General features: G+C 46.7%; 2 pseudogenes; both read right to left on the bottom strand.

Annotated features, from left to right (window-relative positions):
* Nucleotides 1–2,911: 2,911 nt before the first annotated feature.
* LOC121834440 lies at nucleotides 2,912–5,117 on the bottom strand (annotated as a pseudogene).
* Nucleotides 5,118–6,465: 1,348 nt separating this feature from the next.
* The window catches only part of LOC120845732, a 5,530-nt pseudogene continuing 1,995 nt past the window's right edge, over nucleotides 6,466–10,000 (bottom strand).

The following is a 10,000-nucleotide window of genomic DNA, read 5'->3' as shown; positions in this document are numbered from 1 at the left end:
AATGTTGTCTGTTTTATCCATTATCACATATGCGGACCCCACTGTGTCCAGATATAGGGAACCGTCAGTATATATGCGGTGGGTGGTTGAGGGAGGAATTTTGGGTGGGGAATCATCTGTACTGTGTGGGAAGTGTGGAAGGAGGGCCGGGTGAGTGTCCCATCTGTCTATGTCGTGTTGTAGTGTTGATGGATCTATGTGGTGTCGTAGATTGAAAAAGGAATTTTAAGGTGAAAAAGATGGAAGAGGGCTATTTCGCGGTTAAGCGTATGTTCAATAGGAAGAATATTAGTCAAGATGTTGAGATTAGAGTTGCTTACAGTGTGGAATGCTTTGCATATTTTTAGTAAGGGAATACGCTGGATGGAGATCAGTTTCCGGCGCAAGTGGGAATGGGGTGGTGTTTGCCAAAATACTGGTGCGCCATAGGTGATTATACGTTCTAGGCTGCGGTGATAGAGATCGCGGAAGTGTTTGGGACTAAATCCCCAGTGAATTCCGGTGAAAGAAGAGAGGGCGATGGTATGTTTGTAGATTTGATTACGGAGATGAGTAGCGTGTGGTAGGAAAGTGAGGGAAGTATCGAATATGACACCTAAAATTTTAAGTTCTTTAACGTGTCTGATGTTTTGATGACCTAATTTGATCGTTGGCGGGCGTTTAATATAATGTCGGCCGATAAGTAGAAACTTACATTTATCTATGTTAAAGTGTATGTGGTGTTCAGTACTCCAATTATAAATGAGGTTAAGGGCTGAATTAGCAGTCATCTCAAGTTGTAATCGAGTTTTGCCTGATACTGTTAAAGTTATGTCGTCTGCGAATGCTTGAATATTTGCGTTTTCAGGAAAGGGTAAGTCTAAGAGGGAGGAGATTAGAACATTCCATAGAAGGGGGCTGAGGGGAGAGCCTTGGGGGCTTCCCAGAGAGGTTGCTAGAGTGACTTTTGAAGATCGGAGAGGGTATGTGATAAAACGATCGGAGAGGGCAGCATTGAGAAGAAGGTACAGGTTGCGGGGGAGGTTGTTACGTTTAAAGAAGTCTAGAACAAAGGGAATCCAGATGGTATTAAAGGCGTTAGAAATGTCAAGTGAGATGAGAAGGGTTTTATTGTCTGTTGTTATAACTGATTTAAGCTTGTTTTTAAGATTTACGAGGGCTGCTGTGGCAGAAGTGTTGTGAGTAAAGCCGAATTGTTTTGGGTGTAAGAGTTTACGTGAATGGAGGAAATGGTAAAGTCTATTATTGAGGAGCTTTTCTAAAACCTTGCCAAATATAGAGTTGATGCAGATAGGGCGGTAGGATGAGGGTAGGTCAGTCGGTTTATCGGGTTTAGGAAGCAGGATAGCTCGAGATTCTTTCCAGATGTCAGGGAAGTAAGAGTATTTAAGACAACCATTAAACAGTTTTAACAGGAGAGTTGGGTAGAGAGACAATAGGTTTTTTACCAGGGATGCGGTTATATTGTCCATACCAGGAGTGATTCGTTCAGGAATGTTGAGGATCACATGCGAGAGTTCCATAAGGGTAAAAGGGTGGTCATTGGGAGAGTCAGGTGGTGTCTGGACCTGGCGAACAAGTGTTTCCTGGGTTGGGGTGTAATGGGAAGGATCGTCGCGGGGGAATTGGTGTTCTAGGATTTGTTTAATCGAATCGGCTAGGGATTGTGTGTATGTTCCATCCGGTTTAATTATGGAAGGTATCATAATTGGACGTTTAATTCGATTTAATGCAATCTTATAAGGTATCGTAAAGATATTAGATCGAATAACCTGAGAACAAAATTTTTGCCAGGAATTGGTTTTGGCATTTTTAACTAGTATTTTGTACGCCTTGTGTGCCATCGTGTATTGTGCTTTAAATATTGGACGTAATGGATACACTGGTCGCTGGTAGCGTCTTCGCTGTGCTCGTACACGTTTTCTCTCCATCTCCAATTCTGGCGTCCACCACGGTGCCTGTCGGGTGCTATTGGTAACGTATTTTGAGTACTTTTCAAAGAGTATGTGCAACTTCCTATACAATTTTTCTATGATATTTTGCAGCTCCTCACATGACTGAATGGGCTGGGACTGGATATATATGATCCAGGAATCGTGTGCAAGGTTTTTAAGAAGTCTGGCCTGGCCTGGTTTTGTAAGTTTTTTTGTCTGTAATGTGGATTTAGTATATGCCTGTATAAATATATAGTTGTGATCGCTGCCTGTTGTATCGTGAAGGACTGACCAATGTGAAATATCTTTAAGTAAGGTTTGTGAGGCTACTGTTACGTCTATCCAACTTTGTCCCCGGGAGGATTGAAAGGTGGGTAACGAGTCAGGATAATTAAGTGGGTGGAGGTCCATTGACACTAAAAATTGAGCTAGTTGTGTTCCCCTATCATCTGTTCTATTCCCCCCCCAGATCACGCTCTTTGAGTTAAAATCACCGCCAATTAGGACTGGGATGGGACTGTACTCAGAGACCAGCTCGCGGAGAGTAGTAAGTGTGGGATCAATATCGTCCTGTGGGGGAGCATAAACAGAAATAACATAGAAATCGGTGTCTTTTGTAGTTAGTCGAGCAGCTATTATGTCCCTAGATGTGTATGTTACATGAATGTCAAATGATTTCGAGTGAATTATGATTGCTACCCGTGGCTGAGTATGATACTGTAGTATAGTGTCCGTGATGGCAAAACCAATTATCTTATTTTTATAGTGGTAAGGCTCTTGAAGTAGGCATATATGTGTGTCAGTTGCGTTTTGTGTTATCCGTAGGTGTTCCGTCGCTGTGTAGGAATGGTTGCAGTTATGTTGTATTATGTTTATAGATGAAGGTTGATTGTGAGGGGATGTAAAATGATTTAGTCTATTGGGTCCGAACATCTGTCCTGCTACTTCCCTGCGATTTCTTGATACTGCTCCTTATCCTACTGATACCTGATCTTTCGTTTCAATCGCTCCACCTGGAGTTGATAGGTGGGGCATTTCTCCGACAGTGCTGAGTGCCTGGTATCTACCTTTTTACTTTTGTCTCTCTGGGATACCTCTGTACAGCACGGGCATTTGTACACCCCCGCTTGACACTCTGACAACGGGTGCTTTTGCCCACAGTTGCAGCACCTGACTTCAGACTGACACCGTGCGGCTGTGTGTCCGTAGCTACTGCATCGTTTACAGAAAGGAACATGGAGGTTTTCCTCAATAGGGCAAGATGTCCAGTCGAGGAAAACTCGTTCCTTCTCCTGGAGTTGGCTGAAGATGCCAGGAGTAACCTCTACGATTACTGTCGAAAGTCCATTGTTTCCTGAGAACACATGAATAATTTGGATGTCGTCTTCGGTGCCCTGGAGTTTGTTGTGTGTGATTAGCTTGCGTCTTATGATGGCTGGGTCTGCTGTGACGACCCCGCGTATCTTTAGCTGCTTGTTACGCGAGTACGGTCGCTTCGCCCTGAGGTGTTGTTTCAGAGTTTAGTTTGTGGTCACGATCTGTTCAAGCTTCTCAATCCCCTCTTTGCACGAACTTGTAATAACAGCTCCTCCCCTAATCGGTTTGAGCACGGGTTCACGCAGTCCCAGGTCCTCCGGGTCGATAGAGCTTTTGAGGATCGAGCTTACCTGTGCGAACCCGTTTTGTTCATTCGGCTTTGTCGGATATAGGAGTAAGGCTGCCTTTCCTTCGTCTCTGTCCCTTGGTGTCAGAAGGGCCTCTCCCTGTGTGTCTGAAGGTTGGCTCTGACCAGCCCGACTCTGGCCCCCTACTGCCTCAGCGTATGTCCTCCTCTGAATGTGCTGGGTAGCGATGTTGGACTGTGTCTCCAGTCGCCCCTCTAGGTATGCATTCCGAGCAATCAGATCGGTGCAAATGTTAGTGATCATCTGCACGCTTGCAGTGATCCCTTCCAGTTGTTCTCGAGTTAGAATTCCCCCCAACGGTGCGATGGCGTTTACGCAGCACAGCTGTGCCTGACCTAGTCGGGTACGGAATTCTACAGGTTCATTGCTGAGGCCACTTCCCGACGTTGAGGGCTGAGCCTCCCTCGGTTTAGCGTTGGGCATTCCCTTAGTTCGTTTTTCTGTCCTTGTGGCATTACCCCTAGTCTCTCCGGGCTCCTCCTGTGTGGTGTCTTCATCTGTCGTAGGTAGCTTTTTAGCTGGTTTCTTTTTCTTTCGTTTTTTGCCTTTATGCGGGTCTTGTTCCATTGCTTCCTGCTCGACCGAGTGATAATCATTATCTACATCGAGTTCCGAGCCCTCTTCCTCCGAGCTTATATGGTGAGGCCCCGCTCTTGGCATCTTTGTTCTGTTACTGGACGTTTATTAGGTTAAGTCCCTAATAATCTCTTAAAACGGTTAATGCGTCCTCCTGTTTTAACTTAGGAGTGTTTTCTTCTGTTTCCACACTTCCCCTCGGTTTTTACTCCGTGACGAATAGGGGGGGGGGGGGTGCGGTTTTAGGGGGGGGTATGCACTTTATGTATTTCCGATTACCTTACGAGTCTAAAAGCCGGATATTTGTTTAGAGCATTTAATTTGTCAATACGAAAATTCAATTTGTTTTCCTCTATCTTCTACGGTTTATTTTCTACAAATTTTTGAAGTTTCAGATTTAAGTTCCCTGTTTCCCCTGTAGGGGGCGTCTCGGATGTCGTTCGCCTGCGTAAACCGCACTTCGTTCCGCTTGGGTGTCCCAAGATGTCCGCCCCCACTACAGTTCAGGGCGGCGCCATCTTGAATCGCCTCTAAACAACCAATATGGCGGTCGCCTCGCTTTGAATTTTGGATCGGTTGTAATTATTTAACTAAACTTGCTATCAGGTTATAATTTTATGTACGAGATGCTGAGATTCCTATCTGCCCTTCCCTAAAATTTGAGAAAGATTGAGCCGACAGAATTAAAGTTACAAGCGATTCTGTGTCCCCAGCTGTTAGCTATGGGAGCCGGCCGGTCGAATTTCAAAGTTTCGGAGCGAGCAAAACTACGCTGTTCTCACTAAAGTAGTTGGTATCCTCGCGTTCCCCGGACCCTCGCGAAACCGTGAGGGAAAAAGAATCGCGAGAACTGCCTCCAAACCGATGAAAACAAGCAAAAAATTGCTGGAGCCAACTCACCTCCGGTCTGCCCGGTCCCAAGGTTGCCAGCAGCATGTAAGTAGTAGATAGGGACAGATTTTGAGTCGGGGCTCTCGTAAAAAATTTAAGAAAAACTTGTCCCCTGCCCGCTCCCGCTTTCGCACCGCAGGCTTAACCCAATTCCAATAAAAATGAATAGGATCATGTGATCAAGTGAAAATTTCAGGAAAAAGCCAATTGGAATTAAGGGTTTATAAATGAAACCAACTATTGTATTGTACAGCCAGTGGAACGGCCCGGGAAAACCAGTGGCACTAAAAGTACCCACTTGCTCGACTCACTGTCCGGCTCCGCTACTAAGACATGAGTGCGTCTCACAGCGGGTCCGACGGTCACTGAATGGCAACCATGAACCATCCAGCCCCGCCGATCAGTGATCACTTTTATATCCCTCGGCTCCCCTGGAGATCACCCCCGCCACCATGCGGGGGCACCTCCCTACGTGGGAAGTTACGAGGGGCACCACCTTTATGATAGCTTCCCCTGGTATGGACCCCGCCTCAGTGGCTCCGCTTCCATGGGGTAAGCTAGGGTTCCCAGGCCCTTTTTGTCCCCCCCGTCCACATGCGGAACCCCAGTGCTAGGGTTCCCCATCCCAGGTGGGGGGGTTTTCGCCAGAGCCTCCGTTGCAGCAATAAAGCTGGCAGGGCGCACCACGAGCAGGTGGAGGTTGACTTCCCACGCGGCAACAACCGCGGGGGCTTGCGCCCCTAGTAGATAGGGAGAGAGTTCTAAGTGGAGAGTGGAAACAAGACTGAAAAATAAAGTTCTCTCCAACCTGTGCCACTCGAGGTATAACAGGTTTAAACCAATAAAAATAATAAAAAAAATTTAATAAATTAAATAAATAAAGCTAAATTGCTTTTGCCTTTTTTGTATAAAATTGCCAATTGGAAAAAGGGAAGAAGCGAAACCTCGCAATTGAACGGGCCTGTAAAAATCGCGGGGTCTTTTATTTTCTTTAAGTGTATTCTTAGAATCTCCTTTTCTATAGTTTGCGATTTATATTTCCCGTTGCAGTCCTTGTGTCTTGTTTCTGTTTCTTCTGGCTTGAGGTGTTTTCTTTAACTTGTGGTTTATTGTAAGCTGTAAAAAATGAGAAGTAAAATAAGTTAGTAAATCTATTAATATGTTTATTCATAAATATACCTGCTCATGTGTTCACCTGCATTGTTCGTTTATAGCTATTGGTAATTGTCAGCTTAAAGCTAATCGAAAAATGGTTTGGTCAAATAATTTTATCACTAATGAAATTTTGAAAAAGTTTTAAGTAATATGTTTTGAGAAAGCCTTATTCAGGCCCAGTGACCGGAATATCCGGACCGCCAGGCTCTCGCTTGTTTTGTAAAGTGAATTGATTTTTGATTGAGTGTTTCAAGATAAGAAGTGGTTTTATAGTTATAATTGGTGAAACAGTGTTAACGCTAATAAATAAATGCAAAAAGAAAGGATCTAAATATCTGTATATAGAGAGAGAATAAGACAATACAAATATACAATTATAATGGTGTGTGATGTCAAGTTGTGGGGTAACTATAGTGTAGAATATTGTCTAGATTGCGCCACAAAACAATTTGAATAATTTTGAAATCGATGCTTTGTTAGTAGGAAATAATTATTATGTGAAGTCCGTATTGGTTATGTACAGCTAGTAGATAGGGACAGTGGGAATCTCGTTAATCCATTCATGCGCGTCACTAATTAGATGACGAGGAATTTGGCTAACTTTTTATTGGAAGAATCCAACTCGTTCGCTTTTTAAGGAAGCTTAACCTCATCGTCACAAACACCATAGCACATCCAAGTGTGGGAACGACACAGCACTCAAAACACAAAATGAACACTGCTACAGAAGAAGACTAACAGCACTTCAATTTTCAATTTCACACAACAGGAGTTCCCCTGTGCAAAGGGGAAAAAAAGAGATAGTTGTTTATTTTTATACATGTCTAGTTGACTCTAGGGAGGCCATTACAGAGATGACAACAACAATCTCAAGAGAATAAAAAGAACACAAAACACAGAACGAAACAAAAAGATACATACACATTGGTTACATAAAAAAAAATGGCAGGCGAGATTCCACATACCTACGCCCCTCCAAAACAACAACAAACGAAAGAAGACATGGGGGAGAACAATAAACAGTTTACACACTTCGGTTTGTTCCCCGCATGAAGTGGTAGAAACATCGCAAGGAGCCACGAACTACCTTGAGGATTAAAGAGGAAATGTCACGCTTTGAAAAGCCCAGCAAGCCCAAAGCCTCAGCTGATCTTGGGCAAACGAGCCCTCTCTCAGTGGCTGTTATGGCGTGCACGGCGACAGTGGTTACCGAGAACTCGGACCTTACTGCGTTCACAAAGTCTGGAGCAGAATACTTCCTAATCTTATCCTCATTAAGTGAGTTAAGGCTTTTGTATTCCCCGACTATTTGAACATCTAGAATCCATGCCCTCTCACCCTTTACACAAATTAAATCTGGGTACCTGATTTCGTCTTTTACTTTAATTCTGGGCTCCTCGGACACCGTGCAGCCATCATTTCTCATCTTCTCGGCAATCCAGGATGCCACACAATTATGTCTTTCCAGGCGCGGCGCATACGACCGAGGACACACCTGGATAATATGTGCATGTGTCTCAGGGAAGGCACAGCCAGCCCTGCAGCGGGTGTCCTTCGCCCTTCCCCTGGCGCACCTCGTCTTGGACGGAAGCGCGTGGGCCCTAAGTTTGATTAGGTCGACATACTCCCGTCCATTCAGAAAGTGCGGTGGGTTCCGGATGAAGGCCGCAGCAGCACATGTCCGTGCCTCCCTCAACCCTCTCGTGTCCACCATCTGCAGCAGCTGGTCTCTCCAGTAGCTGCGCTCCTGTGTTCTAGATTCAATCGTGACACCCTTAAATTTCACCCCTTTCCCCGCCCTCTCCACCTCATCTTTCCATGCCGTCATGGTCACCAGACTCTCCAACATTCCGTCGCCAGCGCCCTGAACCCCAAGTAGCCGGGAACGGCGGATCCGAGGAATCATTGTCGCGAGACAGGTGACCCCCAACCCGCCGTCCCCCACCGCAGCGTATAGGAAGGCAACTGGAACGTCCTTCGGCAGATGCAGAAAAAGCCGGACAGCCGCTCTAATCCTACGGTCAATCTGGTGTAGGTATGTCTTTGACTTGGCACTCATAACCAAGCCATAGATTAGTCTCGGTATTAGGTAGAAGATTAGAATGTTCATCTTCTGCTGAGGTTTAAGGGGGGCCCTCTCTAGCCTTACGATAAGGTCGTCGAAATTCACCCCATTGTACCATATCTCCCCTGATGTGTTAACTTCAACCCCCAGATAGCGCCATGAACCTGAGCAATCAATCACTCGAAGTGGTTCTCCATTTACTTTGAAAGCCACTGGGCAGATTTTTGCCTTTTTGTTTTTCCCGTCTCCTACGAGGCTTAGGGTCGAAGACTTCTTTACGTTTACTGTGAGACCCCTAGTGCTCAAAAAGTCCTGGAACTTGTCGAGGAGAAATTGTAGGCCAGCCGCCGTCTCCGCCAGAATCACGAGGTCATCAGCAAAGGCCAACGACGCGCACCGCCCCTCACCCAGTCTCACACCAAAGCCCGGGGGGATGCTGTCGATGAACTCATCGATGACCGCGTTAAACAACAGCGGAGACAGCGGGTCACCTTGTCTGACTCCCTTCCCAGGGCGCACTGTCCTTTCCACCCCTCTGTGTTGCAAGGTTGTAGTAGAATTTGTGTAGAACCAATGCAGGTAGTCAATCATGGACTTCCCCACCATTTGGTGGCGTGCAAGTCCATTCAGTATTGCGGTGTGTGTGGCGCTGTCAAATGCCTTTGGCAGGTCTATATTAGCCATGTAAAGGCTTCGCCCCGCGGCATGACTTGTCTTAAGTAGCGTACTCAGAATCATGATGTTCTCAAAGCATCCATCAGTGCTTTTAAACGCCCGTTGCTCGTCACGTAGGTGAACAATCTGTCTCAACCTTTTGTCTAGGATCTTGTGAAAGGTGCGCAGGAGCACCGAGCCAATCGAGATCGGCCTATACTCCCCTGGCTGAGAAGCTGCCTCCACTTTAGGGATAAAGATGGTTCGAGCATTCCCCAGCTTCATGGAGGCACGACCCCAGTACAAGAACAAGTTGTAGAGCTTCACTACAAGAGAGTCATAGTTACTCCCGCCGTTTACCCGCGCTTTGATGAATCTCTTCACGTTGACATTCAGAGCACTGGGCAGAAATCACATTGCGTCAACACCGACCAGCGGCCATCGCAATGCTTTGTTTTAATTAGACAGTCGGATTCCCCCTGTCCGTGCCAGTTCTGAGTTGACTGTTTTTTGCCGGCCGAAGCATAGCACTTTGGGCACGAAGCCCTCAGACGCCGCGCAGCTGAGGCTTTCCACAGGAAGGTCCCGACGCTGGTCCGGGCTTGGCCGCGCCGCGTGAACGGCGAGCCCCGCCCAGTCCCGGTGCAGTGCCGTTCCTGCTTCAGGTCCCCAGCCCGACCGGCTCAGTCCTCAGAGCCAATCCTTATCCCAAGGTTACGGATCCGTTTTGCCGACTTCCCTTACCTACATTGGTCCATCGACTAGAGGCTGTTCACCTTGGAGACCTGCTGCGGATGTGGGTACGGTCCGGCACGAAAATCACACTCCCTCACTCGGATTTTCAAGGGCCGACGCGAGCGCACCGGACAGCGCAAGAACCGCACTGCTCTACGGAGCCACCATCCCTATCTCGGGGCGAACCCATTCCAGGGACTCGATCTCCTTACAGAGAAAAGAAAACTCTTCCCGGGGCTCGCATCGGCGTCTCCGAGCTGGTTTGCGTTACCGCACTGGGCCCCGAAGGACCAATCTCCGTGTCC

The sequence above is a fragment of the Ixodes scapularis genome, unplaced genomic scaffold (assembly GCF_016920785.2).
Source record: "Ixodes scapularis isolate PalLabHiFi unplaced genomic scaffold, ASM1692078v2 ptg001158l_1___fragment_3__unscaffolded, whole genome shotgun sequence".
In the NCBI taxonomy this organism is placed as follows: Eukaryota; Metazoa; Arthropoda; class Arachnida; order Ixodida; family Ixodidae; genus Ixodes; species Ixodes scapularis.
The sequence above is the reverse complement of the archived record's forward strand: the minus strand, read 5'-3'. Positions and strand labels throughout refer to the sequence as shown.